This window comes from Lactuca virosa, chromosome 7 (genome assembly GCF_052849685.1).
Source record: "Lactuca virosa cultivar CGN04683 chromosome 7, Lactuca_virosa_CGN04683_v6, whole genome shotgun sequence".
Lineage (NCBI taxonomy): Eukaryota > Viridiplantae > Streptophyta > Magnoliopsida > Asterales > Asteraceae > Lactuca > Lactuca virosa.
This window is the reverse complement of record NC_136432.1, coordinates 282283487-282310057: the sequence shown is the minus strand read 5'-3', so window position 1 is coordinate 282310057 and position 26571 is coordinate 282283487.

The following is a 26571-nucleotide window of genomic DNA, read 5'->3' as shown; positions in this document are numbered from 1 at the left end:
AAAAACCCATCAGGTAAAGCTATGATGGCTTAGTATATACGTTAAGGCCATTTATAATTAAGATTGATAGACCTCGAGTGAGTGATGCTGCCTTATTTCCTGTTCCTCGTTTGGTTGTGGATTTAGGGCGGAGTCGCTCAGTCAACCGTCCTTTTAATCTTAATTATACATGACTAGTGCATACTAGGCGATTATAGAGAGGCCTCGTGAGAAATCCATTCATGAAAAGTACATTATTCCGAAACATCAGGACCCTTAGAGTTCGGCGTCAACCATGTCGGTCCAAGTATCCACAATAGTGATACCATGGACGAAACCCGAGACGCTAAGAACTTGTGTGCCCTGTTCAGCACATGGTCCTATCTATCTTCATTCCATATCGTGTCGAAGATTGTAAATTTCGACACTACCGTCAGTCATGGCTTAACTTGGTTCAACCATGCGAAAATTTCTGGTGCTGTGTAAAAGAACTTTCCCCGTATCCTGAGCATCGAATGAAAATTCTTTCGAACCTAATAAGGAAAACCTAATGTGAATCGTCAGTCGTCTCTCTCATCCAACCTTCAGAAGTACCCCGGGAGAGGGGTGTCGCGCGCTGTTAACCAACCCCGTTAGACTTTAAAAACCAGAAACGAAAGGCACTGTAGATATTCCGGAAAACAATAACCGCCTGAGGCCTACTCAGTAGATCCCCCAGAAAGACCATTTGCACCGCGCAATCGGGTTCGTGAATCAAGAGAAAGAACTCATGGGATCAACTTACTACTGCTGAGTATATGCATTAGAGTGGTATATAATTTAGATCAATGAAATTTAAGATGTGTACTTCCTCCCTGCTCCCTGTTCCTTGTATGGTTGGGGGTTTGGGGTGGGGCCACACATCTGAACATCCCGTCAATCTCAATTATATACGACTTGCATGCACCAAGTATTAGTGATTGAGCCGAGTATGAGGTCTACCACAAACCTTATAATAAGACCCTTCATCCTATCCCATAGAAAAGGAGTTGGAGTCAAGAGAACCACTGTAGGTTGAGCAACTAAAATGACCACGAATTCGAAATTGTTGTCATCCCGGTTAAGCCAACGTAGTAGCTAACACCCTCAGTTAGGAAAAGTAACTCAAGCCGTAAGAGTCAAAAACATTGACTAAGACCATCCATTCGCGCTTAATCCCACGAATTAAGCATCTCAGCAGTGGGCCCAGAAACCTGGAAGCTGTGACAGGTTAAACTCTGAGAAGAGTGGATGAGGAAATTAGATGTCCCGAGTGACGGAACCCTATGCTATCTAGATTTAATCTAGATAGAGCAAACTCAGTAACACCGGAAGAGTAGTTGCAAGGGATACCCGCACTACTCAGGCACTTCGTCCATCCAGATACCGACAGGTAGTGCCTAGGACACACTGCCTTCTCATGCGAGGAAAGTCACCGTCACCCTATAGACGATAGAGTGCATTCTCCAAAGTTAATACGAAAATGCTAAGAACCACATGACTACCTCCGCAACCAAGAATACTTGAATAAAGTAGATGGTAAGTTGCGTTAAGCTTTATAACCCAGATCATAAAGAGATTGTAGACTCGACACCAGTCTAGATGTTAGTTGATGGGTTATACAAGAACACGTGCTTCCTACAAACTGGAGGGAGCAGACGCGATGGAGAATGGTACAAGTCTTAGAGATTTGTTAGACTACTAGGTGTTCCAAAGAATACTATCCCGAAAGAGATAGTAGATCCACCTCCCGAGATAGTCAATCACTTCAGAAAATCTTTAAGGGCGAAGCTAGCCCCGACCAGAGACTGCTATCCATGAAACAGCGATGCAAGTAAGAGAATGATTCTTTCCGAATAGGGATCATACTGTGAAAACATCTACTAGACGATGAGAAAAGTTGCAATTTTGTAAGCATCGCCTGGTAAAACCCTCTATCTCGCTGACTTTGAGAGTTTCTGTTAGAAACACCTCGAGAGTCAGAAGTGCAGGTCCATTTTGCACAGGGTCGAGATAGATGCCATGTAACCAACAGATGCCGGTATATAGCCAATACCTCCAACGATCCAGAAAACCTCTGAAAACCAATCAGTAGGAAATACGAATCCGAAGACGACCTGAGCCTTCTAAGAACCAACCCGGAGGACTACACTCCAGTAAGAGAGAACTTGTGGAACTTCAGAATGGCGATCACGCCAAGTGATGATCTAACCATGGAAGTACACTATGTTCCAAGTACTGAAACATTCTATCTTCCCAAGAACCTAGGACCATCAGGGATTCTGGAGAAGAATTGGTCCAACCTCCGTCAGACCTCGACTACTTTAGGGATTCCATAATTTCCATCCGAATCTATCCCACGTCTCAACTTGAGAAAGTGCTTGTCTGACGTGACTCTTGAAATCCCACTCGTCGAGATCGAAATCATTAAGAGCCCCAACTTCGTGTAGGAACCTGTAAAGATCATCGACCGATAGGTCAAGCGAACGAAACAAATCCGCATCCCAATCGTGAAGGTTCGCTGGAACGCCAAGCGAGTACCGGAGTTCACTGGGGAGTGCGAAATAAATCCATATTCCTAGTTCGCTTAAACTAATGCTCTGATACCAACTGTGACATCCCCATTTTTCATGGCCAGAAAAGACCGATTTTGTTTATGCTTTATAAAAATCAGAGTACCTCTTTTAATAAAAATGTTGCGGAATTTGTTCCCAGAAAAACATGATAAATACGTTATCAAAGCATTTCCGAAGAAATGTATTTTTATCCATTTTAAAACATTTGGGATGTCATCGTAAATACAGAAACATAAGCATAAACAGAACTTACATTCATTTGCACTAGTGATCTACATCTCTTTTAAATCCCTCAGTGTAAAGTAGCTTCATATCGACACCTGTGATACAAATAAGCTTGAGTGGGTCAGGTTGGGAAACCTGGTGAGTACATAGGGTTTTCAACCCACAATAATTTAATTATTATGTTTAAACATCAAACAATCAACCCAATTACACATCCCCATTATCTTCCTTACTCTTAAGGATCTACCCTAAGAATCATCTATCCTGCATTCGTTCATTTCGAAGCCCATTGCTTCCAGGGTTTATATGATAGGCACTAAGTCCATAACTGCCAATGCTTGTTCGTAAAATGTGACAACCCGAAATTTTCATTTGTATAAACTCCGCAGTCAAGCACGTCAAATAATGGTCAAATTCATCTCGGTACATTTTTGGCCGGTTTTAAGTTCGTTTGAATATTTTATTTTAATTTTTCGTCAAACGAACAAATAAATGGAAGTATATTTTAGAGGTTGTCGTGCATCACGTAAATCTCAAAACTCCAAGAGTTTGGAGTTTACGGCCCCAAACATGGAGTTTACGGCCGTAAACTCTAAAGAGTATAAATATGACACTTAGTCATTTTTGACTCATTTTTCACTTCCTAGTTCAAGAACACCCAAGTTTTTCTCTCAAGTATCATATCACTTTCCGTCAATCCGCCAAAAATGTAAGTGTTTCCTTCCTTGGTTCGTTCATATAACACTTTATCTAGTGTTTTTACTCGATTTCATCCATGGAAATCTCCTCTTTTCTTAGATCTTCAAGTGTTCATCAAAACACCAAGAACACACACTAGTGCTTTTGGCCCTTAAACACTCATTCGAGCTTCCTATAAGTAAGTACACTCCTCCTAACTAGTTGTTTGCTTAGAATACATGTTAAACCCTTGAAGAACATCAAGATCCCCAAGAACATATGTGTTTACGGTTCAAGGAGATCTCCCAGAACTGTAAACACCTTTAAATGGTGTTTAAGTGCCCCTAACACCTTCCATGGCTTGTATAAAGGACTAGAACCTTGCATGCATAAGCTAGAAACACCAAAACACGAAATGGATGGGAAAACAGGAGTTTACGACCGTAAACTCATGATTTTACGACCGTAAACACATGTGTTTACGACCGTAAACTCCCAAGGAGTGGTCCAAGGACCGTAAACTCCAACAAAGGGCCATTTCGAGCCCTAGTCACTTCCTAAGCCTTGGATTCGAGTCTAGCTTACTTCCTTGTGTGGTGTAGGACCTTAAAACACCCAATGGCACCATTACCATGATTTTACGGCCGTAAACTCATGGGGGAAATGGTCCCAGAACCGTAAACCCATATGGTGCTACCATATGGGGAGTAAACTCCAATGTGAGGTCATACTCTCTTTAGATGCAACCCTTAGCACTCCTAGCACTTGAACCAAAGTGTTTTCATGTATTTGAGTGTCTTTACTTGCTTAATTAGTTATTAAATGACAAATTAGATACATAAATGTATCATTGTATGCTCAATAGGATCCGCATGTGTGTTCAAGCCCTCACTTGACACTTAGCATCCTATAACACCCGTTCATCCGAATCACCCACTTCAGGTGAGTTCATACCCCTTAATCAACCTTTTTAAATGATTTTAAATGCTTTTATGGGGGGGAATACAAGTTGAACTGTAAAGTTATTATATCAATCACAGGTGATTAATAACTGTATAGCAAAAAGATTTATGCATGTTAAACTGTTTTATCCAGCTAAAGGTTTCCAAATTTTGTTTTCAAATCTCTTTTAATGTACCAAAATCTCTTTTAAATTACCAAGCTTTTATCAAAGTCTTTTAAACTTATATTCTTGATAGATCCATGTCTATATAGATATAGTTATATAAGTAGGGTTTGAAGGACTTAGGACTAATAACCCGCTTTATTTCCTGTTCCTCGTTTGGTTGTGGACTTAGAGCATCCGGTTATTTGTCCGAGTGTCGTTGAAGTCCTAGTTATATGTATATCTGGTTAGATGTTAATACTCTTATTCCAGTCCAACACCTTTGGGTAGCAAAGGCATCTAGATAACCTCACAAGTAAACTATAATAGGTATAGTTTAGAAACCAACCATAACTTTCATGAAGGAGAACTTAGTTATATCTATATTCTAAACACTTGTACCTTTAGTAAAAAGAAAGGTATATAGAAATCAAAATACGAGATACATCCTCATGACGCGGATTTCACCATTGTCGAGTGGTAACCAGAGTCTCCTGGAGGGAGAGCGGCCATTGTGTGTATAGATCTATATGGGACAGACCATCCCATATCCTGACTGCTAGCTACAGTCCCGGCCGACCAAGCCAAGGGGTGACAAATGTCACATTCATTTCGACGCCAGTAGGTCGTCGTGTTTACATCCGTCAATCAATATGGTTACGAGTATCTTTACATTTACCTTATAATTCATGGCTTTAAGGTAATAAGTATTATCATGGTATTTTCTACATATGAAACCATCATAATATATTTTCCTAGTTATACACTAGGCCTCATATTAAACCTTTAAACTGACCTACTTAGGATTAAAGGTTAACCTAGACTCTCCGAGGCGTATTGTTCACTTAATACCGCCTGGAGTCTGTATTTCATTCACTTAGACTCTCCGAGGCGTATTGTTCACTTAATACCGCCTGGAGTCTATACTTCATTCCTTTAGAGTCTTCGAGGCGTATGGTTCATTCAATACCACCTGGAGTCTATGTTTTATTCACTTTTAGTCAGCAGCGTTACTGCTAAGGTAAAATAGTATTTTCCCTATTACTTTTGCTTGTGATCTTCTCACATATTCTTTAAAGTATAAACTATATTTTGATAATAATAGTTACCTTTTGGGGGAAATTACTCCTTAAACATAAAACAATTAGGTCTTGGTAGAAGACTACTTTTATTAGAAAATATAGGATTTTCTGGAAAGAATTCTAATACTCTGTAAATTCAAATCACCATTATCTAGTGAGATTATTTTGAAGTAAAACATGTATTTATACCAATGTCATTAAATACTTATGAACTCACCAGCATTAAAATGCTGATACTCGCTTTCAAAATAACTTGTATTCTCAGGTCATCAGTAGACAGGTACACTCCGGGAGCTTTTGCGAAGTCAGCCTAGTACTAAGCTGCAGTTTATGTTATATTCCTATATCTACTTTTGATGTTGTTGTTAAATGTAACCTATGTAAAATTATTACTATTAATGCAATGATTGTTGTACTTTGATTACTATACTGCATATGTTGTGATACTTGACATGACGTCCTCCACCCCAGAACGTTTCCGCCGTTCCGGTTTTGGGGTGTGACATAAAACACTAATTTCATAGCTGCTAAAGTCATTCATCGGGTACTAAATCCATAGCTACCGGTGTTCAGCTAATAGGTACTAAATCCATAGCTACCAACGTTTATTTAACAGGTACTAAGTCCATAGCTACCAATGTTTATTCTATAGGCACTAAGTCCATAGCTGCCGATGTTATTTGTTAGGCACTAAGTCTATAGCTGCCAATGTTCACTCATATCATCTTTCATCTCTCATCATTCATATACCCATGTTTTACCCAACATATTCATAGATATAAAATACATATACATTTTAAATTATTTAAAACATGTATAAAATCGTTCATCCAGCATAGAAAGCAAGTATTCAAATAATATGCACACATACCACGTAATTTATATAAAATACTTCATATATATGTGTAAGATGAAAGTAACTATGCACTCACCTGCAATGGTGGTGACTCGGTACTCGGACAACACTTCGTTTACTTTAAAACGAATTTCCGTTGACAAAACCTAGTATCATTTCCACTAGAGTTTAGTCTAATGTTCAACGAGACTAATTAATAGTCTAACTATTATTACTATTATATAAGCGTTAAACAATACTCTTCACCTACTATGTACAGACAGGGGCCAGACATGAAACACCCGAGGGCAGGATCATTTTGGCATATAGCACTTCTAAAATCCAACAACCCAGGCGGCCCTTCAAACCGGATTCCCCGTACCACAAGTGGTTAAAAGGATATTATAACAACACTTATATAACCCGTAATAATAGCTCAAATAATTATTATAAGGTACTAATAACATTACTATATTTAAATAAAAGCTATATTAAAAATTAGGTAGGCGTATCTTACCTACGAGGGGGTTTGGCTAGAAGCCGCGCTCTGTAGGGGCAGAACTTCCGAGCCGAAAGCTCTTATTCTCGGAGCCGTCGAGCGCTCCGGGCTTTCTTCTAGCGCTAGGGGTGTTTTGGGAGGTTTAGAGAGAGAGTAGAGAGAGAAGGGTGGAGGTGTGAAGAAATGAGGGTGGAAGGGGTTGTATTTATAGGGTGAAATATGGCTGAAATTAGTGCCACATGTCACCATCTAGTGGCAAGCCTTGGGGAGAAAGCAATGGCCAAGATTGTGCCACGTCACCCCTTTTGCAGCAGCACCCTGCCGACTTCTAAACCCCGTAACTTTCGCATACGAGCTCCGTTTTCGACGATCTTTATATCCACGCATAGGTAAAAATAAGGTCTACAACTTTCATTTTGACTCCGTCAGCTAATTCTCGAGCGATCTTAAATTTAACAGTACGAGGAGATTATACTGTTAAATGTCCGCGTAAAATTCATAACTTCAACATACGGACTCCGTTTTTGTCTGTCTTTTTACCTTTGAGTTCCTATTAGTGAGATCTTCAATTCTCCTTTAGGTCGCGTAAGCCAAAAACCGCTCGATCTAAAATTCGAGTTTCGGGTCGTGCATTGTTATGCCAAATCTTAGAAAATTCATAACTTCCTCATACGAAGTCAGATTTGGGCGTTCTTTTTTTGTATGTTCTCGGTTTAACGTATACTACAAACTTTGCTTAGATTTATAAGGCTAAAAATTCCTCCATCGTAAATTCACTATTTACGTCTCCCGGTGTCATGTCGGTTTTGCCGAAAAACTTCGACGGGCCATAACTTCTTCGTTATAACTCGGATTTCGGCGTTCTTTATATGTACGGAACACTTGTAACATATACTACCATTTGGTTAAGATTACTCCTTATAAATAATATTCCATCAAAACTCATTTTTTATGCTTATTGTCTCTAAATTGACTAGCCCGAATCTGCGGGCATTACAATTATCTCCCCCTTAGGATGATTACGTCCCGAAATCATCAACGAAACAAGGCTGTATAATGACTCCATACGTTATCTCTTCATCCTAGGTAATAATAGTAACTTCTATATTTCTTCGAATGCGTATCTAACTCCTGGTCTTCTTGACTGCAAGCGGTGCTTGATCTTGCACCCGTTCTCTATGTCTTGTTACACTTTCAATCATGACCTTCATGTCACAAAATCGCTCTTTATCAGATACTCCTTCTTCTTAACAAACATAAGATAAGTTTATTTGATTTCCACGATAGACCGATGGGTCACGTTCTAATGAACTTTCATCGTATGTTGCAACGCTCAGACTCATGTCTTTTAGAGTCAAATTCCGGAATTGGATATACTTTCCTTCATGTTCTAATGTGATATAATCACATTTTAACATGTAGCATTTCTAGCTACCAAATTCTTTAACAACGAGCATGATACTTCTATTGATCGCTTCGATTTCAATCTTCTAGTTTAAGTCGGACGCTACATCAACCATAGTTCTCTGAACCACGTAACATATTTGTCTTAGTCGGACTCGATTTGATATGACCACTAGGGTCGGAATAACAACAATCTTCTTAGTTATTACTGAAACGATGGTAATGACATACTTTGAACAAAACAGAATCAATTACTAGATTCTTGGTAACCTTGTGACTTTCCCTGATCCAAGTGTGAGTCATGTGCTTCCGGTAGTATAGGCCTCTACTACCATTCACACCTACTCATACTCGTCCCAAGTATTGTCTCGCAGTTTTCCAAGTCACCATACAAGAAAATCACATAACAGTTTAACACACCAGATAACAAAACGAAGGTTTTATTATTATTTCTTAAAACTATTACATAGGTGTTCAAGTTCACCCTAGACTATGCCTCTAATAGGCTACATCATATGATTCTATCCCCTTGGCTACTTCATAACTCGATCTTCGGGTATGAATTCCTCATCCTCGATTCCTTGCATTGTTTTCTGCTTCGTCGAGGATCATGTGGAATGCCCTTGGCTTTGGCGGTGCCTCTGGCCTTGTTGCTTCATTTTTCTTTGGGCAGTCTCTAGACATGTGCCCCTTGCTTCCGCATCCGTAGCATACCTTATCATTTTGTGTACAATCCTTGGAATAGTAACCGATCCTCCCACACTTGTAACAGGTTACTTCTCCATCGCATCTTCCGAAGTGCTTCTTCTTACACTTTTCACACCACTTGGCTCCATAACTTTGGTTATCCGGGTTAGACTTCAGGAACTTTCCTTTCTTATCAGGTCTTGAGGATTCTTCAAGCTTCCTCTTCTCGCCAACTTCAGCTTTTTCCAGACCCATTTCCCTTATTTGGGTCTCAACATTCTTGGCTGCCCAGATGGTGTCTTTCAAAGTGGTTGCTTGCTTGACCATTGGACCAAAGTCCGCTGGTAATCCATGGGCGAACTTGTTGACCTTGGAGAGTTCAGTTGGAACTAAGTAAGGAACAAGCTTCATTTTCTCCGTAAAACTTGCAGCGTACTCGGTAACGCTCATTCTTTCTTTCTTTAGGTTCTGAAACTCGTTGTTGATCTCTAGTAGATCCTGCTCAGAGCAGTACTGCATTTTTAGTTGCACTAGGAAATCTTCCCAGGACATCTTGCTTGCTTCTCCTTTGGGCATCGTATCTGCCAATAACTTACACCAGGTCAAGACTCCGGTCTTTAGTTGTCTGACCGCAAAGACGGTTTTCTGCTTGTTGCTACAGTCGCAGCTCTCAAACACCATCTCCATTTTGGAGATCCAGTCCATAATCTCTATAGGCTTCGGGCTTCCTGAGAGACTCGATGGGTTTGCACTCAAGAAGTTCTTATACATTCGCCCATCCTTGTCGTTTCCCCTCTCTGGGCCATTTCTTTGTTCTCCTTTAGTCCCAGCATGACTCACATGGCGGGTGTAGTTCCGTTCCTCCGATTGCTCGGGGACCAGTTCAGGTTGTACGATCGGTATTGTAGCTTCCTCTCGGTTCTGTTGAAGTAAGCGGCTGGTCTCCTCCATTTGACGATCCAAGATCATTTGGATCATCGCTTGTACTCCGGCCATAGTGATTGGCTCAGGAGCGGCTACCACAACAGGTATTTGCTCAATCACTGGGGGTTGATTCCTGTTTCCGTTCGCGTTTCCGGCTCCGCTTCGGGTTCTTGCCATTTCGATCTTATTCACCAAATTAGGCATTTGGTGTGAAATGACGAGAATTAAGATAGGAAAGATTTTATTTACGATCGACGTGTAAACTTCCCAATCACTCCAAAAAGTTACATGCCAGTTCTAATACCGTATTTAAACGTTTAGAAATCTGAACACATAAAGTTTCCAGATCCGGTCGGCAACAGACCATAGATCCGATCATACATTTAGCATCATAAATCATTTAGCACATAAAAGCATGTTAGGCATTTTCCCTAAATTAGCTAGTGATTGTGTCTATTCGGGTGTATTACCTAAATTTTATTAGACACACTCCTCACGATCATCGCTTAGCATTCTAAGTTTAAGTCTAGAAATAAATTCATATTCCTAGTTCGCTTAAACTAATGCTCTGATACCAACTGTGACATCCCCATTTTTCATGGCCAGAAAAGACCGATTTTGTTTATGCTTTATAAAAATCAGAGTACCTCTTTTAATAAAAATGTTGCGGAATTTGTTCCCAGAAAAACATGATAAATACGTTATCAAAGCATTTCCGAATAAATGTATTTTTATCCATTTTAAAACATTTGGGATGTCATCGTCAATACAGAAACATAAGCATAAACAGAACTCACATTCATTTACACTATTTATCTACATCTCTTTTAAATCCCTCAGTGTAAAGTAGCTTCATATCGACACCTGTGATACAAATAAGTTTGAGTGGGTCAGGTTGGGAAACCTGGTGAGTACATAGGGTTTTCAACCCACAATAATTTAATTATTATGTTTAAACATCAAACAATCAACCCAATTACCCATCCCCATTATCTTCCTTACTCTTAAGGATCTATCCTAAGAATCTTCTATCCTGCATTCGTTCATTTCGAAGCCCATTGCTTCCAGGGTTTATATGATAGGCACTAAGTCCATAGCTGCCAATGCTTGTTCGTAAAACACTAATTTCATAGCTGCTAAAGTCATTTATCGGGTACTAAATCCATAGCTACCAGTGTTTAGCTAATAGGTACTAAATCCATAGCTACCAACGTTTATTTAACAGGTACTAAGTCCACAGCTACCAATGTTTATTCTATAGGCACTAAGTCCATAGTTGCCGATGTTATTTGTTAGGCACTAAGTCTATAGCTGCCAATGTTCACTCATATCATCTTTCATCTCTCATCATTCATCTACCCATGTTTTACCCAACATATTCGTAGATATAAAATACATATACATTTTAAATTATTTAAAACATGTATAAAATCGTTCATCCAGCATAGAAAGCAAGTATTCAAATAATATGCACACATACCACGTAATTTATATAAAATACTTCATATCTATGTGTAAGATGAAAGTAACTATGCACTCACCTGCAATGGTGGTGACTCGGTACTCGGACAGCACTTCGTTTACTTTAAAACGAATTTCCGTTGACAAAACCTAGTATCATTTCCACTAGAGTTTAGTCTAATGTTCAACGAGACTAATTAATAGTCTAACTATTATTACTATTATATAAGCGTTAAACAATACTCTTCACCCACTATGTACAGACAGGGGCCAGACATGAAACACCCGAGGGCAGGATCATTTTGGCATATAGCACTTCTGAAATCCAACAACCCAAGCGGCCCTTCAAACCGGATTCTCCGTACCGCGAGTGGTTAAAAAGATATTATAACGACACTTATATAACCTGTAATAATAGCTCAAATAATTATTATAAGGTCCTAATAACGTTACTATATTTAAATAAAAGCTATATTATGAAACCATCATAATATATTTTCCTAGTTATACACTAGGCCTCATATTAAACCTTTAAACTGACCTACTTAGGATTAAAGGTTAACCTAGACTCTCCGAGGCGTACTGTTCACTTAATACCGCCTGGAGTCTGTATTTCATTCACTTAGACTCTCTGAGGCGTATTGTTCACTTAATACCGCCTGGAGTCTATACTTCATTCCTTTAGACTCTCCGAGGCGTATGGTTCATTCAATACCACCTGGAGTCTATGTTTTATTCACTTTTAGTCAGCAGCGTTACTGCTGAGGTAAAATAGTATTTTCCCTATTACTTTTGCTTGTGATCTTCTCACATATTCTTTAAAGTATAAACTATATTTTGATAATAATAGTTACCTTTGGGGGAAATTACTCCTTAAACATAAAACAATTGGGTCTTGGTAGAAGACTACTTTTATTAGAAAATATAGGATTTTCTGGAAAGAATTCTAATACTCTGTAAATTCAAATCACCATTATCTAGTGAGATTATTTTGAAGTAAAACATGTATTTATACCAATGTCATTAAATACTTATGAACTCACCAGCATTAAAATGCTGATACTCGCTTTCAAAATAACTTGTATTCTCAGGTCATCAGTAGACAGGTACACTCCGGGAGCTTTTGCGAAGTCAGCCTAGTACCAAGCTGCAGTTTATGTTATATTCCTATATCTACTTTTGATGTTGTTGTTAAATGTAACCTATGTAAAATTATTACTATTAATTCAATGGTTGTTGTACTTTGATTACTATACTGCATATGTTGTGATACTTGACATGACGTCCTCCACCCCAGAACGTTTCCGCCGTTCCGGTTTTGGGGTGTGACATAAAACACTAATTTCATAGCTGCTAAAGTCATTCATTGGGTACTAAATCCATAGCTACCGGTGTTCAGCTAATAGGTACTAAATCCATAGCTACCAACGTTTATTTAACAGGTACTAAGTCCATAGCTACCAATGTTTATTCTATAGGCACTAAATCCATAGTTGCCGATGTTATTTGTTAGGCACTAAGTCTATAGCTGCCAATGTTCACTCATATCATCTTTCATCTCTCATCATTCATCTACCCATGTTTTACCCAACATATTCGTAGATATAAAATACATATACATTTTAAATTATTTAAAACATGTATAAAATCGTTCATCCAGCATAGAAAGCAAGTATTCAAATAATATGCACACATACCACGTAATTTATATAAAATACTTCATATATATGTGTAAGATGAAAGTAACTATGCACTCACCTGCAATGGTGGTGACTCGGTACTCGGACAACACTTCGTTTACTTTAAAACGAATTTCCGTTGACAAAATCTAGTATCATTTCCACTAGAGTTTAGTCTAATGTTCAACGAGACTAATTAATAGTCTAACTATTATTACTATTATATAAGCGTTAAACAATACTCTTCACCCACTATGTACAGACAGGGGCCAGACATGAAACACCCGAGGGCAGGATCATTTTGGCATATAGCACTTCTAAAATCCAACAACCCAGGTGGCCCTTCAAACCGGATTCCCCGTACCGCGAGTGGTTAAAAAGATATTATAACAACACTTATATAACCCGTAATAATAGCTCAAATAATTATTATAAGGTCCTAATAACGTTACTATATTTAAATAAAAGCTATATTAAAAATTAGGTAGGCGTATCTTACCTACGAGGGGGTTTGGCTAGAAGCCGCGCTCTGCATGGGCAAAACTTCCGAGCCGAAAGCTCTTCTTCTCGGAGCCGTCGAGCGCTCCGGGGCTTTCTTCTAGCTCTAGGGGAGTTTTGGGAGGTTTAGAGAGAGAGTAGAGAGAGAAGGGTGGAGGTGTGAAGAAATGAGGGTGGAAGGGGTTGTATTTTTAGGGTGAAATATGGCTGAAATTAGTGCCACATGTCACCATCTAGTGGCAAGCCTTGGGGAGAAAGCAATGGCCAAGATTGTGCCACGTCACCCCTTTTGCAGCAGCACCCTGCCGACTTCTAAACCCCGTAACTTTCGCATACGAGCTCCGTTTTCGACGTTCTTTATATCCACGCCTAGGTAAAAATAAGATCTACAACTTTCATTTTGACTCCGTCGGCTAGTTCTCGAGCGATCTTAAATTTAACAGTACGAGGAGATTATACTGTTAAATGTCCGCGTAAAATTCATAACTTCTACATACGGACTTCGTTTTCGTCTGTCTTTTTACCGTTGAGTTCCTATTAGTGAGATCTTCAATTCTCCTTTAGGTCGCGTAGGCCAAAAACCGCTCGATCTAAAATTCGAGTTTCGGGTCGTGCACTGCTATGCCAAATCTTAGAAAATTCATAACTTCCTCATACGAAGTCAGATTTGGGCGTTCTTTTTTTTTATGTTCTCGGTTTAACGTATACTACAAACTTTGCTTAGATTTATAAGGCTAAAAATTCCTCCATCGTAAATTCACTATTTACGTCTCCCGGTGTGATGCCGGTTTTGCCGAAAAACTTCGACGGGTCATAACTTCTTCGTTATAACTCGGATTTCGGCGTTCTTTATATGTACGGAACACTTGTAACATATACTACCATTTGGTTAAGATTACTCCTAAATAATATTCCATCAAAACTCATTTTTGATGCTTATTGTCTCTAAATTGACTAGCCCGAATCTGCGGGCGTTACAACATCCAATACTGGAATCCGCCTCCATCTTTCTGGGATGCTCGATCCATCCTCATTTGTAAAGAGCAACAGATGCTCCAAGATGAACATCATGACTCTCTTCTCACGCATGCTGACATTTCATCCTCCCCACATGCCCTTACAGTTCAAAATTCGTATCACAATTCATCTCAGTGGCGTAATAATTTCAATGGCAACAACAACAATAGAGGTGGCTACCATGGGGGTTGCGGTTGAAAACGACCGTTTTGTGTCAGGTTTGACTGTTGGTGACATTTTTGGGACACCCATCGGTTATGCTTTTATCCAGTGGTTAAATGTTAGGTTTTTTGTGTCAGTTATGAATGTTGCAACTGTCTTGTGACAGCTTTAGACATGAAACATATTTAAACAAGTTTTTGGTCAACTTTGACAAAAAACATACCCTCTCATTCTCTTTTCTTGCTCTCAACTTCTGAGTATTATCCAATTGAGGATTTGGAAGTACCACCCAAATACTTAGATTTGAAAGTGTTTAACACGATTCTCGGATTTTCAAATGTTTTTAATCCCAAACATGTAACATTTTCACACAAAGATAAATAATGTTTACAATTTATTTATCATCTAATATGCAATTTCAATCATACTTTGTGCATTAGTTCATGGTTATAAACATGTCCAACTTCAAAACGTCGAAAGTGCTAGTGGAGCATATAGTATATATGCTTCAAGAACATTTCTTTCTTTTATTCGTATCTCATTTGATCTCAAAAAAATCTATAATTATGATATAAAGAATAATTTACCTTTAGGCTACTAAAAGGAATGGTGATTGCAGTCAACTAAAGATAAAAGATTCTATAAAATAATCGAGTCTCTCAATCTCTGTTTTCATGTATTACAAGTCCATGATCGTTAGCAATTCGATTCAAATTCGTATATGTTTGATACGTTCTTTCTTTTTCTTGCACAAGTTTTCCTTTTCCAAACTATTCCTAAACAACCATACAAATTTATATTCCCTCGAAAGTAAAGAACACAGTTGTCCAACCAAATACACATAACTTCTTTACGTAAATACACATAACTTCTTTACGTATAAGTTTATAAAGATATATATGAAGAAGGTTCTAACAAAACGACAAGAAAATAACATATTTACTCCATTTCTCTATCTAATTTTAATAAATATGGCTTAATGAGTGCATATTAGGTAATGAGTTTAAGTCAAATTGTTGGAGCTTGATAGTATTTATCACTTCAGTTTATAAAAGTGGTAGCTTTCTTATGTTGATCTTGTTCCACATAGGACGGAAGAAGAAACCTGAGTGGCTTTATAAGTTTAAATGCTACTCAATACTTGAAAAGTGATTTGAAGGTAATTTTAAAAGTGGTTAGGTCTATGTATTTTTGGCATATATTATATAGTTGAGGGTCTACTGATTATTTTCGGTTATTTATTTCAGACAATCGAATTTGCAACCATTCATAAAAGGTTGTAATTGTTCGGATCCCGGCTATATTTACACGATTTCGTCTTCTTCTTTATCATTTGTTCGATTTTTCTACGTTCTGTCATATTATCAAAGAAAATGTCGAAAGTTATTTTCATGTTTTTTTTAAGACGTAACTTAAAGCGGTAATTTTTTATATGTATAAAAAATCACATATTACAGATTTATACAAAGTATATCAAGTTTTTAGAAAAGTTATATCAACATCTAATGACAGAAACTCAATGATTGCATGTCTAATTTGAAGAAAAAAAATTGTCATGAAAAAAGTATACGCCTTAGGCACCTACACCGACTTGGCATGCATCATTCCTAACATCTATTTTGATTGCTCCTCCCTGTAATTGTTCCCAACTCTTTGAGTTTCTTAATGCTATTTGTGTTAGTAAAAGCCATTGGTTTACTGTTGGTGGTCTTATGCTATTGTGTTCTTTGGGGGATTTTGAAAGGGAGAAATGGATGGATTTTAAAAAATTGACTATCCCAACGATGAAACCAGTAGAGGAGATTGCTCTTTGTTCCTTCAATTGGATTAAGCATGGAGCCAAGCTTCATTGTTTAGATTGGTTTCAATGGTGTAGCTTTTCTGTTTCGAATTGTTTCCTATAAACTTTATTGTTCTAACATCTTAATATATCCACCATTAAAAAATCAAATTAACATATCTAACATGTTTTTGAAACTTTTAATGTGTTCCATAAGTTTCATTTTAACAAAGCTTTTTATTATCATCGGTTATACTCTCTCGAAATAAAGTGCGTTTAAAAAATTATGTACTGCAACTAAGACATTATTAAACCCAATTGTTAGGTATTAAAGAATAACAAGAAGATATTGTGACATGGGATGAATCATATGAAAACAAAAACCAGTAGATATAGAGGTTGCTTTTGTGAAGCAATGATTCCTACTTTCACATGGAATGGATGGATTTTGAGATAGGTGTTGGTGTGTCTTAAGAATAAAAAGGACAACCCCATTCGCCCTTTGCTTTTTGCTCCAAAAGAAAGGAAAAAAAATAAAGTACTTTTGGCCAACAAGGGAAGGGTGGTGTTCGTTCCAACCATTTTCTCAAAAAGACCATCACAAATCAATAGTGGGGTGTAAGTGTAACAATCACCTTTACTCCAACCATTACAAATTTCTCATATTTTCATCATCTAATAATAACAATAATAAAAACATAAAACTTTTTTTGATCACATGAGTCTTGTATGATATGAAAACAATAAGCACAAATGTAGTTAACCACCCCTACAAAAGAAAAAAATATAGGGTAACAATGTTCTGTTTGTTTTCGAGATGGAAAGAAAATATATATATATATATATATATATATATATATATATATATATATATATATATATGCCTAGGTTATTCTATTCAAAGTAATTATTGTGTTATTGTATACATAAATGTGGGTCAATCATTTTTGGTAAATTAAGAAAGTGATTATTGTGTTATTGTATGCATAAATAAGTAACATTCACTTTCTTAATTTACCAAAAAGTTACTAATTAGGAAACACAAGTTTAATTAATAAAAAGTTTCGAATTTTCAGATATATTTGATTTTCTTAATTTGGAATTTTCATTTTTTTAATTAATTAGATTATAATTCTAAGATAATTCTGTTAGAATGATATTCTATGAGAATGTCAGATTATCTATTCTGACAAAATAAATGTTTTGAATGAATGAATATTTTGAAGACAAACAATAGTTTTGAACCATCAGTTTAAAAATAATTTTAAAAACTTCTTGGAGAAAACAGAATTGGAATTCGTGATTCCATTCTAAAAGAAAACATCAAAATCTAACAACGAGTAATACATTCTAAAAGAATAATGTGGTCCGTTTCAATTTTGTGGTCCGTTCTTCAAGCATCAACTTCTGTGATTCCAACAGAATTGGAATTCCTGATTCCATTCCAACAGAATTGGAATTCGTATCTTACCTAACCATTTACAAATAAAATCATATTCCCCAGCATAAACAAGCATCTGAATACCATCTTCCAAAAGCACTGGAATCCCAACCTTGAAGTTGGAGCACAAGAATACCCCGTTTGACTTAGGAAAAGTCAAAATTGAACCACTTCACATCTATCATGAATTCTGATTGACATCCATTAAACCCGATGTATGTTCTAAATTCAATTCCGATCGTGATTGATCCGGATTTTGAAGATATGATTTCGACTTCCAATGAAGCTTGCAATACACAAACCAATTTTCTATCCTCTGATGCTCGAACAGTGAACGATAATACCGATTTTTGCTTCTGAATGATTTTAGTTGCAACATTCAATCCCAAGTTAGTAATATTCGAAATCGTTGAAGGTTGATACGATCGATTTCTGTTTTACCTCCCGATTCCAAATCAATTACACATTCAATTATAAGCGAGCCTTCGTTTAGGGTTAATGCGATTTCAAAATCGAGTCAAGATCTGTGATTCTAAAGATTACACATCGTTCTAAGTGTGCGACTGATCTCCGAACGAAAGTGGCTTGTGCGAATTTGATTCCAAGTGCAAATCATAATCAACAAACGAAAGCAGAATATAAAGCTTGAACATGAACGAAAGTGTTACAGAGCGAAACCGATTTCCCCTGACTTTCGCTTCTTGACCTGCAAATTCTGGTGAGTTCGGTGGCGGTGGTGGCTCGGTGGTGGCTGATGGTGTTGGTCGGCGAACGGGCAAGCTCCAGCCTCTTATCTTCTTCAATCATCGGCAACGGTTAGGTTGAAAAAGTAGGGATGGATCGGTGATAAAGAAGCAGTAACGGTTTCAAGGGATTTAAAGGAAAGCAATCCAATATTTTAGGGATTAATTAAATTTTTATTTAATTAACAAAATTAATTAATAGGTAAGATTATATATCCTTATTTAAGTTTTTGAAATGATTGGCCCACATTTATGCATACAATAACACAATAATTAGTTTAAACAAATGAACATAGCTCTCTCTCTCTCTCTCTCTCTCTCTATATATATATATATATATATATATATATATATATATATATATATATATATATATATATATATAATGTTTTTATATTTTTCTTGTTTAGTTAAATAGAAAAAGAAAGATAAATTGCAATATTACATTTATGCCATTACAATGTAACATTTGGGAGGAATTTTGTACAGATAAATCATTCAAAATCTTATTTAGATTCATCACTTTTTTCATTAACAAAATAATGAGAGAACACGACTTTAAAAATGGACAAATTTGTCAAGATTTAAAGATAAATGAAATGAAGGATTGGGATGCAAACCCAACTCCCTCACTACCCCCACCACAATTATGTATTGATTAACTTTTTGAAAAAATTAATACACAAAAGTAAAACTAAAAATGTAAATTTAATTATATGATATATCCATTTAGAATCCAATTCAAGTTTTAAAAAGTATATTGTGTTCATTTATTTCTTATATTTCAACACATTGCTATCACCATCAAATAAAAACAAAAACAAAAAAAGACGTTGCCTTGCCAAGATCCTTCCCACTACCATTCATACGCATCCAATCAACACGAAGAATATTTCTTTTCTACCCTTTTTATCATCAAAGTTTGCCTAACCCTATAAACGTAAAAAGTGGCCACAAGCATGACCTTTTTTAGTATTCTAGATAAAACTAAAAATCACAACCAAGTCACACTCCATACTCTTAACTAAACCTTGTCAATACTCAAACTAACCTAAACAAAATCCAACTTTGCTTGCTTTCATGTATTAGACCAATAGATTTATCTATCTTGTATAAAATGTTGTTTTTCCATCTTGGTCCATTATAATATATGATTGAAATCGTTAATTACTTGGATTATGCAATGATGTTTCATACTTTTGTCAATTTATGCATTACGGGTGAGCAAAAACCGAACCGCAAACCGAAAAAACCGCATAAATCGAAACCGAAATGAAAACCGACGGTGCGGTTTTTAGTTTTGCAAAAACCGAAAATATTCGGTGCGGTGCGGTTTCTAGTCTTTCAAAAACCGCAAAAAACCGAACCGCACTGAATATATATATATATATATATATATATATATATATATATATATATATATATATATATATATATATATATATATATATATTAAGTATTGATATTTGTAAGGACTAAGAACTCATGACAATTAAAAATCTATAAATATAAATATCTATCTTATCAGAAGATGATTGTATATTTTTAAGCATACGTATGGTGATATTTACAAGAACAAATAATGTTTATTACATTTTTTAACATTTAAATATGAAGAATACTAATGATGATAGTATCATTTTTATTAATACATTAATTGATATTATCGGCTTCATAAATATTATATTTAATTCGTATTATATTCAAGCATTAGAAGATGTTGGATAAGTGGTTATGTTCTTTGATTTCAAATCAAGAGGTGGTGGTATCAGTTCATCTCCAAAATATCATTTAGGCTTTAATTTTGTCAACCTTATAAGAGTATCCCTGATCGCCTTTGAGATAAAACTTTCATCATTCGCACGTTTCATATAAGAGAGTCAATATGGCGCTCCTTATCTCTATATAAAGTTTCTCAAGAAATGATTAACACTCCTTATCTGAGTCAAAGTAACTCGTTAAGTTGTTGAGTTTTATTAAAAAAGCAAAACAAAAACCAAACAAAATAATTGACAAAAAATCGCAAAAAAAAACCGAACCGCAAAAAAAACCGCAAAAACCGAACCGCATAAAACCGAACGGTGCGGTTTCTAAACTTCAAAAAACCGAAGTTATGGTTTTTGGTCCGGTTTTGGCCAAAAAACCGCACCAAACCGCACCATGCTCACCCCTATTATGCATCAAAGTTGTTCTCTAAACAAAATATACAATAAGTTTCAATTTAAGATCAAAATATGCAAATATTTTGCATATTTTGCATCTAACATGTTCAATTGATTGAGACGTTGTTACATAGTTTGAGCCAATTGCGTAATTTAGTAAAAAGTAGCAAGATATTACACGAACTAGTAAAAAAAGTATAATTTTATTACATAAATAAAAACTTAATTAGTTATACGGCATGAAGTTGTTTTTTTTTTCATTATAATATATATATTTTTGAATGGCAGGCATTAAACATTAAAAACTAGCAAAAGCTAAATCAAAAAGTATATTAAAAAAATTATAAAAGACGGATTTTTCACCCAATCAACCCACTTAACTCTAAACTTAGACCATCTAGAGCTAATCCAAAAGAAGGATTGGGATTGAATAGAATCCAATTACAATGTTATATATACTAGTTGTGAGACACGTATTAGATAGGTTAATTATATATATATATATATATATATATATATATATATATATATATATATATGTCAAAATATTTGAAACTTTGAATTTATAAGAAAAAATAAGAAAAATAATGATTTATTATAATGAAAATGTTTTTTATCTTTTAAATTTAAACAAATAATTTAAATAAATAAAACAAACTAATGAGTTTTAATTTTGGAAATTTTGAAATTAAAAGGTAAGTTAATTAATAAAATTGATATTCATTTATTACTATATTTATTACACTTATTATATTAAAATATTATATGAAATTTAATAAAATAGAAAAAACTAATAAAATAATATACGGAAAAAAATTAATTCAAAATAACCAATGATATTTAACAAATTGAATAAGAGTTTTACAAATGGCAAAAAAAACTTGAACTATTATACGGCGTCATTGGGTTTGCTTCCTCTTAAAAAGCACTATATTGTATAGATTAGAAGAAATATGAAACATTAACTATTATAACACATCATTATAGAAGGTAAAAAAATAAACTCGTTATGGTTAAAAAAAAATGTACATTGTGCACATGCCCCTCCATGACCGTTTTCATCATTGGGTCAAAACTGGGAAAGGTGTACTATAAATTTTTTATTATTCATTTATTACAGATAAAAACTTTAATATGCCAACTTACACTCTTTGACTTGCAAAGGCCTTTGATGATGATGATGATGATGATGATAATAATACAAAACTGTAAAAATGGTCCCTAATGTATGTATTTTTTTCAAAGTTTTGTCTAAACTTTGATTTTTTTGGTTTCGTGGTCTTTTTTAACTAGTTTCGTTGCGGATTTGGTTACTCAGTAAATTGAAATGACTGTAATACCCTTGGGATATTTATTTTCTATTTTTCTTTCATTTTTTAAATCTAATACTTATTTATTTATTTAAACAATTAAAAAATAAGAGGGGTCACCTCTCTCTCTCTATCTATCTCTCTCTCTCTCTCTCTCTCTGATTTGGTTCCAACCCCCATCCCTCATCGTCTTCATTCCTCTACATCTCCATTTTTCTGGCAATGCCACAACCACCACCGATTATCACCTCTCGTCCATTTCTTCCTTTTCTGGCCTCTCCCCTGTTCTCCCTACTATCATCACACCAAACTCGCTCCCTCTGTCATTTTCTTTTTTTCGGTGACAACCAATCAATGAATTGTTGTCGGAGAACATAACCCAACTCCTCAGCCTCTGCGTCTTCCTCTGTACACATATTCCCATCTGATGAAGGTAAGACCACCAGTTCGATTTCATATATTCCAATCTTAGGGTTTTAAAGTTCCGATCACATGGTGTCAAGGTCTGAATTCATGGGTTTCAAGGTCCAATTTTAGATGATGAACATTTATATCTTTGAATGTGGATTTCTTGGGTTTTAAAGGTCGGATTTTAGGGTTTTCATGTCCGATTCTGAGGAAGAAAATGATGCTTGATGGCTGGAGGTTCGTGTTTTCTCCTTCCGATAGGCCTTGTTTTCTAGAAAATACATTTGGGTAGTAATCTTATTTATGAGTGTGATGATTTAATTTTTAAACATAAGTGAATATGGAAGGACATATCTCTATTGAATTTGGTTATTCTGGGATTCGATGATGGAACCAGATTTTGTTTTGCAAATAGATAATCAAAATGGGTTTCGAAGAAGATGATGATGAATTTCTGGGATTTGAGCTGATGAACCTATGAAGAATAGTATATTTTTTGTAAAGAAAAACAATGGAATCCGGCGACCTTGTAGATCTAACTGGACGACGTCGAAAAGAGGAGTCTCTGGTGTTTCTTTACCTAGAAGACTACTTTGCTCACTACTAAACCAACAAGTGTTTCTTCAAGTGGTCTATAACTCCATCAAAGCCTTTGTAATTTCCCAGATGTAACTGAAAATATCCCATTTGAATCCATAAATATGCAACCCAATTAAAGTGAGATGGGTATTGTAGAGAGAGAAAGAGAGTATTTTATTTTTATTTTTTTTAATTGTTGTAAAAAGAAAAATGGAAAATAAAATAATAAGGGAAAATTCATAATTCTAAAAAGCTTTAAAATTTTTGAACCAAACTCGCAACAAAATAAAAAGTTTGGACCCTTTATGCTAATCCAAACCTTTTTGGACAAAAACGACAATTTTCAGGTAAGCACGACGACCATTCTTGCAGTCTCTCTCTCTCTCTGTGTGCGTGTGTGTGTATGTGTGTGTGTTTGTGTATATATATATATATATATATATATATATATATATATATATATATATATATATATATATATATATATATAGGGTTGAGTTTATATGGAAACTAAAACAAACGTGTGAACTTGCCAAATCATAATCAACTCATCATTTTTTAAAAACAAAAACATCAATCTTCTCCAAAAGGGTACGTCTAAACCATATATATATATATATATATATATATATATATATATATATATATATATATAATGAGGTTCAATAGAAACCAAAGAACCAAACGTAAGCGTCGAAATTTAAAGTGATCAACGGCCAAGAGAATGGATGTACACTTGTATATTGGACGCACATACACCGGATTATATTATAAGCTCACATTTTTACCAAAAAACTCGTTTTTTTTGTTTAAATTTTTTTAAGCCACATTTTTTATCGGAAAAAAAACTCGCGTATATCGTTGTTCACGATTTTTCTTCCTTTTTCCATAGAGATCCATGTTGATATATAAAAAACAAACTTTTTTTTTCGAAAAAAACTCAATTCGTTTTGTTGTTTTTTTCAATATCTAAGTTAATTTTTATCAAAAAAAAAAACTAATTATATCAAAATTTTCAATTTTTTGTCCTCTATCAATTAACATCAACATCGATTAAAAAAAACATCGATCAATTAACAGTGTGAATCTGAGTTATTATTATTCACATTGTGAATCTGCTTAGATTCACAATGTAAATCTGAGTTACTATTATTCACTTTGTTAATCTGCTCAGATTTACATTGTAAACTATAAATATTATAATTTTAATATTCACAATGTGAATCTGAGTTACTATTATTCACATTGTGAATCTGCTCAGATTCACAATGTAAATTTATACTAAATTTTCATTTTTTTTAACATCAATATTAATCTATGTTTAAATAATACCAAAAAAATATGAATTTTGATATATTTATTAAATATTTCGATAAAAAATAGGTCTTAACTTTTCAAAAAACAAAGAAATTAAGTAGGTTTTTTGGGGAAAAAAATCATTTTTTGTATATATAAATATGGATATCTATGGAAAGAAGACGAAAATATGAATAATGGTATATTCGGTATTTTTTTCGATATATATATATATATATATATATATATGTTCAGGTTCGTTTGAGACCATCCTAATTTTGTGAGACCGTGAGACCAAATCTAAAAATAATTTTAAAATGCAAAATAAAAGGAAAAATCCAAAAATTATTTTTTTAATTATTATTTTCAGAACTTTAATTACCTAAAAAAAATAATAATAAATAAAAAAAAATTACTGCTTTTTTTTTAAATACGTAAAATATTGTAATAGAATATTACACTTTAAATATTCTAATGTGATTTTTAGAATGTTAGAATATTGTATTATATTTGTCAGATATGTAGAATATTCTAATATTCTACTAGAATATGTAAAAAAATGTATTTTATTTATTTATTTTTTATTTTTTGGTATTTTTTTTAGTTTTTTTTTGGAAAATATAAATTCCGAAAATAATATTTGAATTTTATTTTTTGAAAATTTTCAATTATTTCGCATTTTAAAAAAGTTTTTTTTTATTTACTAAATGAGTGGTTAAAATTGCGTCTCACGGTCTCAAAAAATTAGACCGTCTCACATGAACCTAACACTATATATATATATATATATATATATATATATATATATATATATATATATATATATATATATATATATATATATATATAGGGCTAGGTTATTTTGTTTCTTACATTTATTGTGTGCTAGAATACACCAATAGAAATTTAGTAAAATTAATTAATTATTTAATTAAATAAATATAGATATGAAATGATTTCCATAATTATATGTATATTAAATGATATCCATAATTATAATTATTTTTTATGGAAACTAATTAATTCTGTCATTAATGTCAGCAATAACATTCTTTTAGAATAAATTCGTATTTAGGTTTTTATATATGAGTTCGTATTTTGTTTCAGGACTCACTCACTTAAAATACAATAAAGTTGCATGAAATATGAAGAACGGGAGTGTATTCTACTAGAATACACTCTCATTCTGCTGTAATACACTGTCATTCTTCTAAATATGAATTCATTCTAAAAGAATATTATTGTTGACATTAATGACGAATTAAATTACTTTGCATAAAAATGAGTTATAAGTATGGATAACATTTAATATACATATAATTAATACTAAATTTCTATTGGTGCATTCTAACACACAATAGATGTGAGAAACATTTGAACCTATCCATACTTATAACTCATTATATATATATATATATATATATATATATATATATATATATATATATATATATATATATATATATATATATATATATATATATATATATATATATATAGAGAGAGAGAGAGAGGTAAGTTCAATTGAGAAAATGAAAAAGGTTGAGAATGAGGGAATTGTTCTCAGCCACTCATTTATTTTTGCCGCAAAAGCCTTTGTTGTACCAGCGGAAATGGATAAGGAATACACATGTGTTTCCAACAAAACTTGTTTACTTAAACTATGCTAATCATTACCTTAATATATACAAAAACATAGTTTTTTTCTTGTTTTTTTAATTTTTAAGAAGCTATTTATATCGAAAAATGATTTTAAATATACCAAAATTTATGATTTTTTATTCTCTACAAATAGACATCCATATTGATATACTTTTAAGATAAAATATTTTTTTTTTATATTTTCAGCTATCGTTATTCATAAATGAATAAAAATGCATCAGATTTTTGCTACAGTACATTCGTTATTCACTTATGAATAAAAATATATGATTAATTTTTTTTTACAGTTTAAGTATCATTTATACTACTTATTCATATATGAATAACAAATTAACTGTAACAAAAATCTGATAAATGTTTT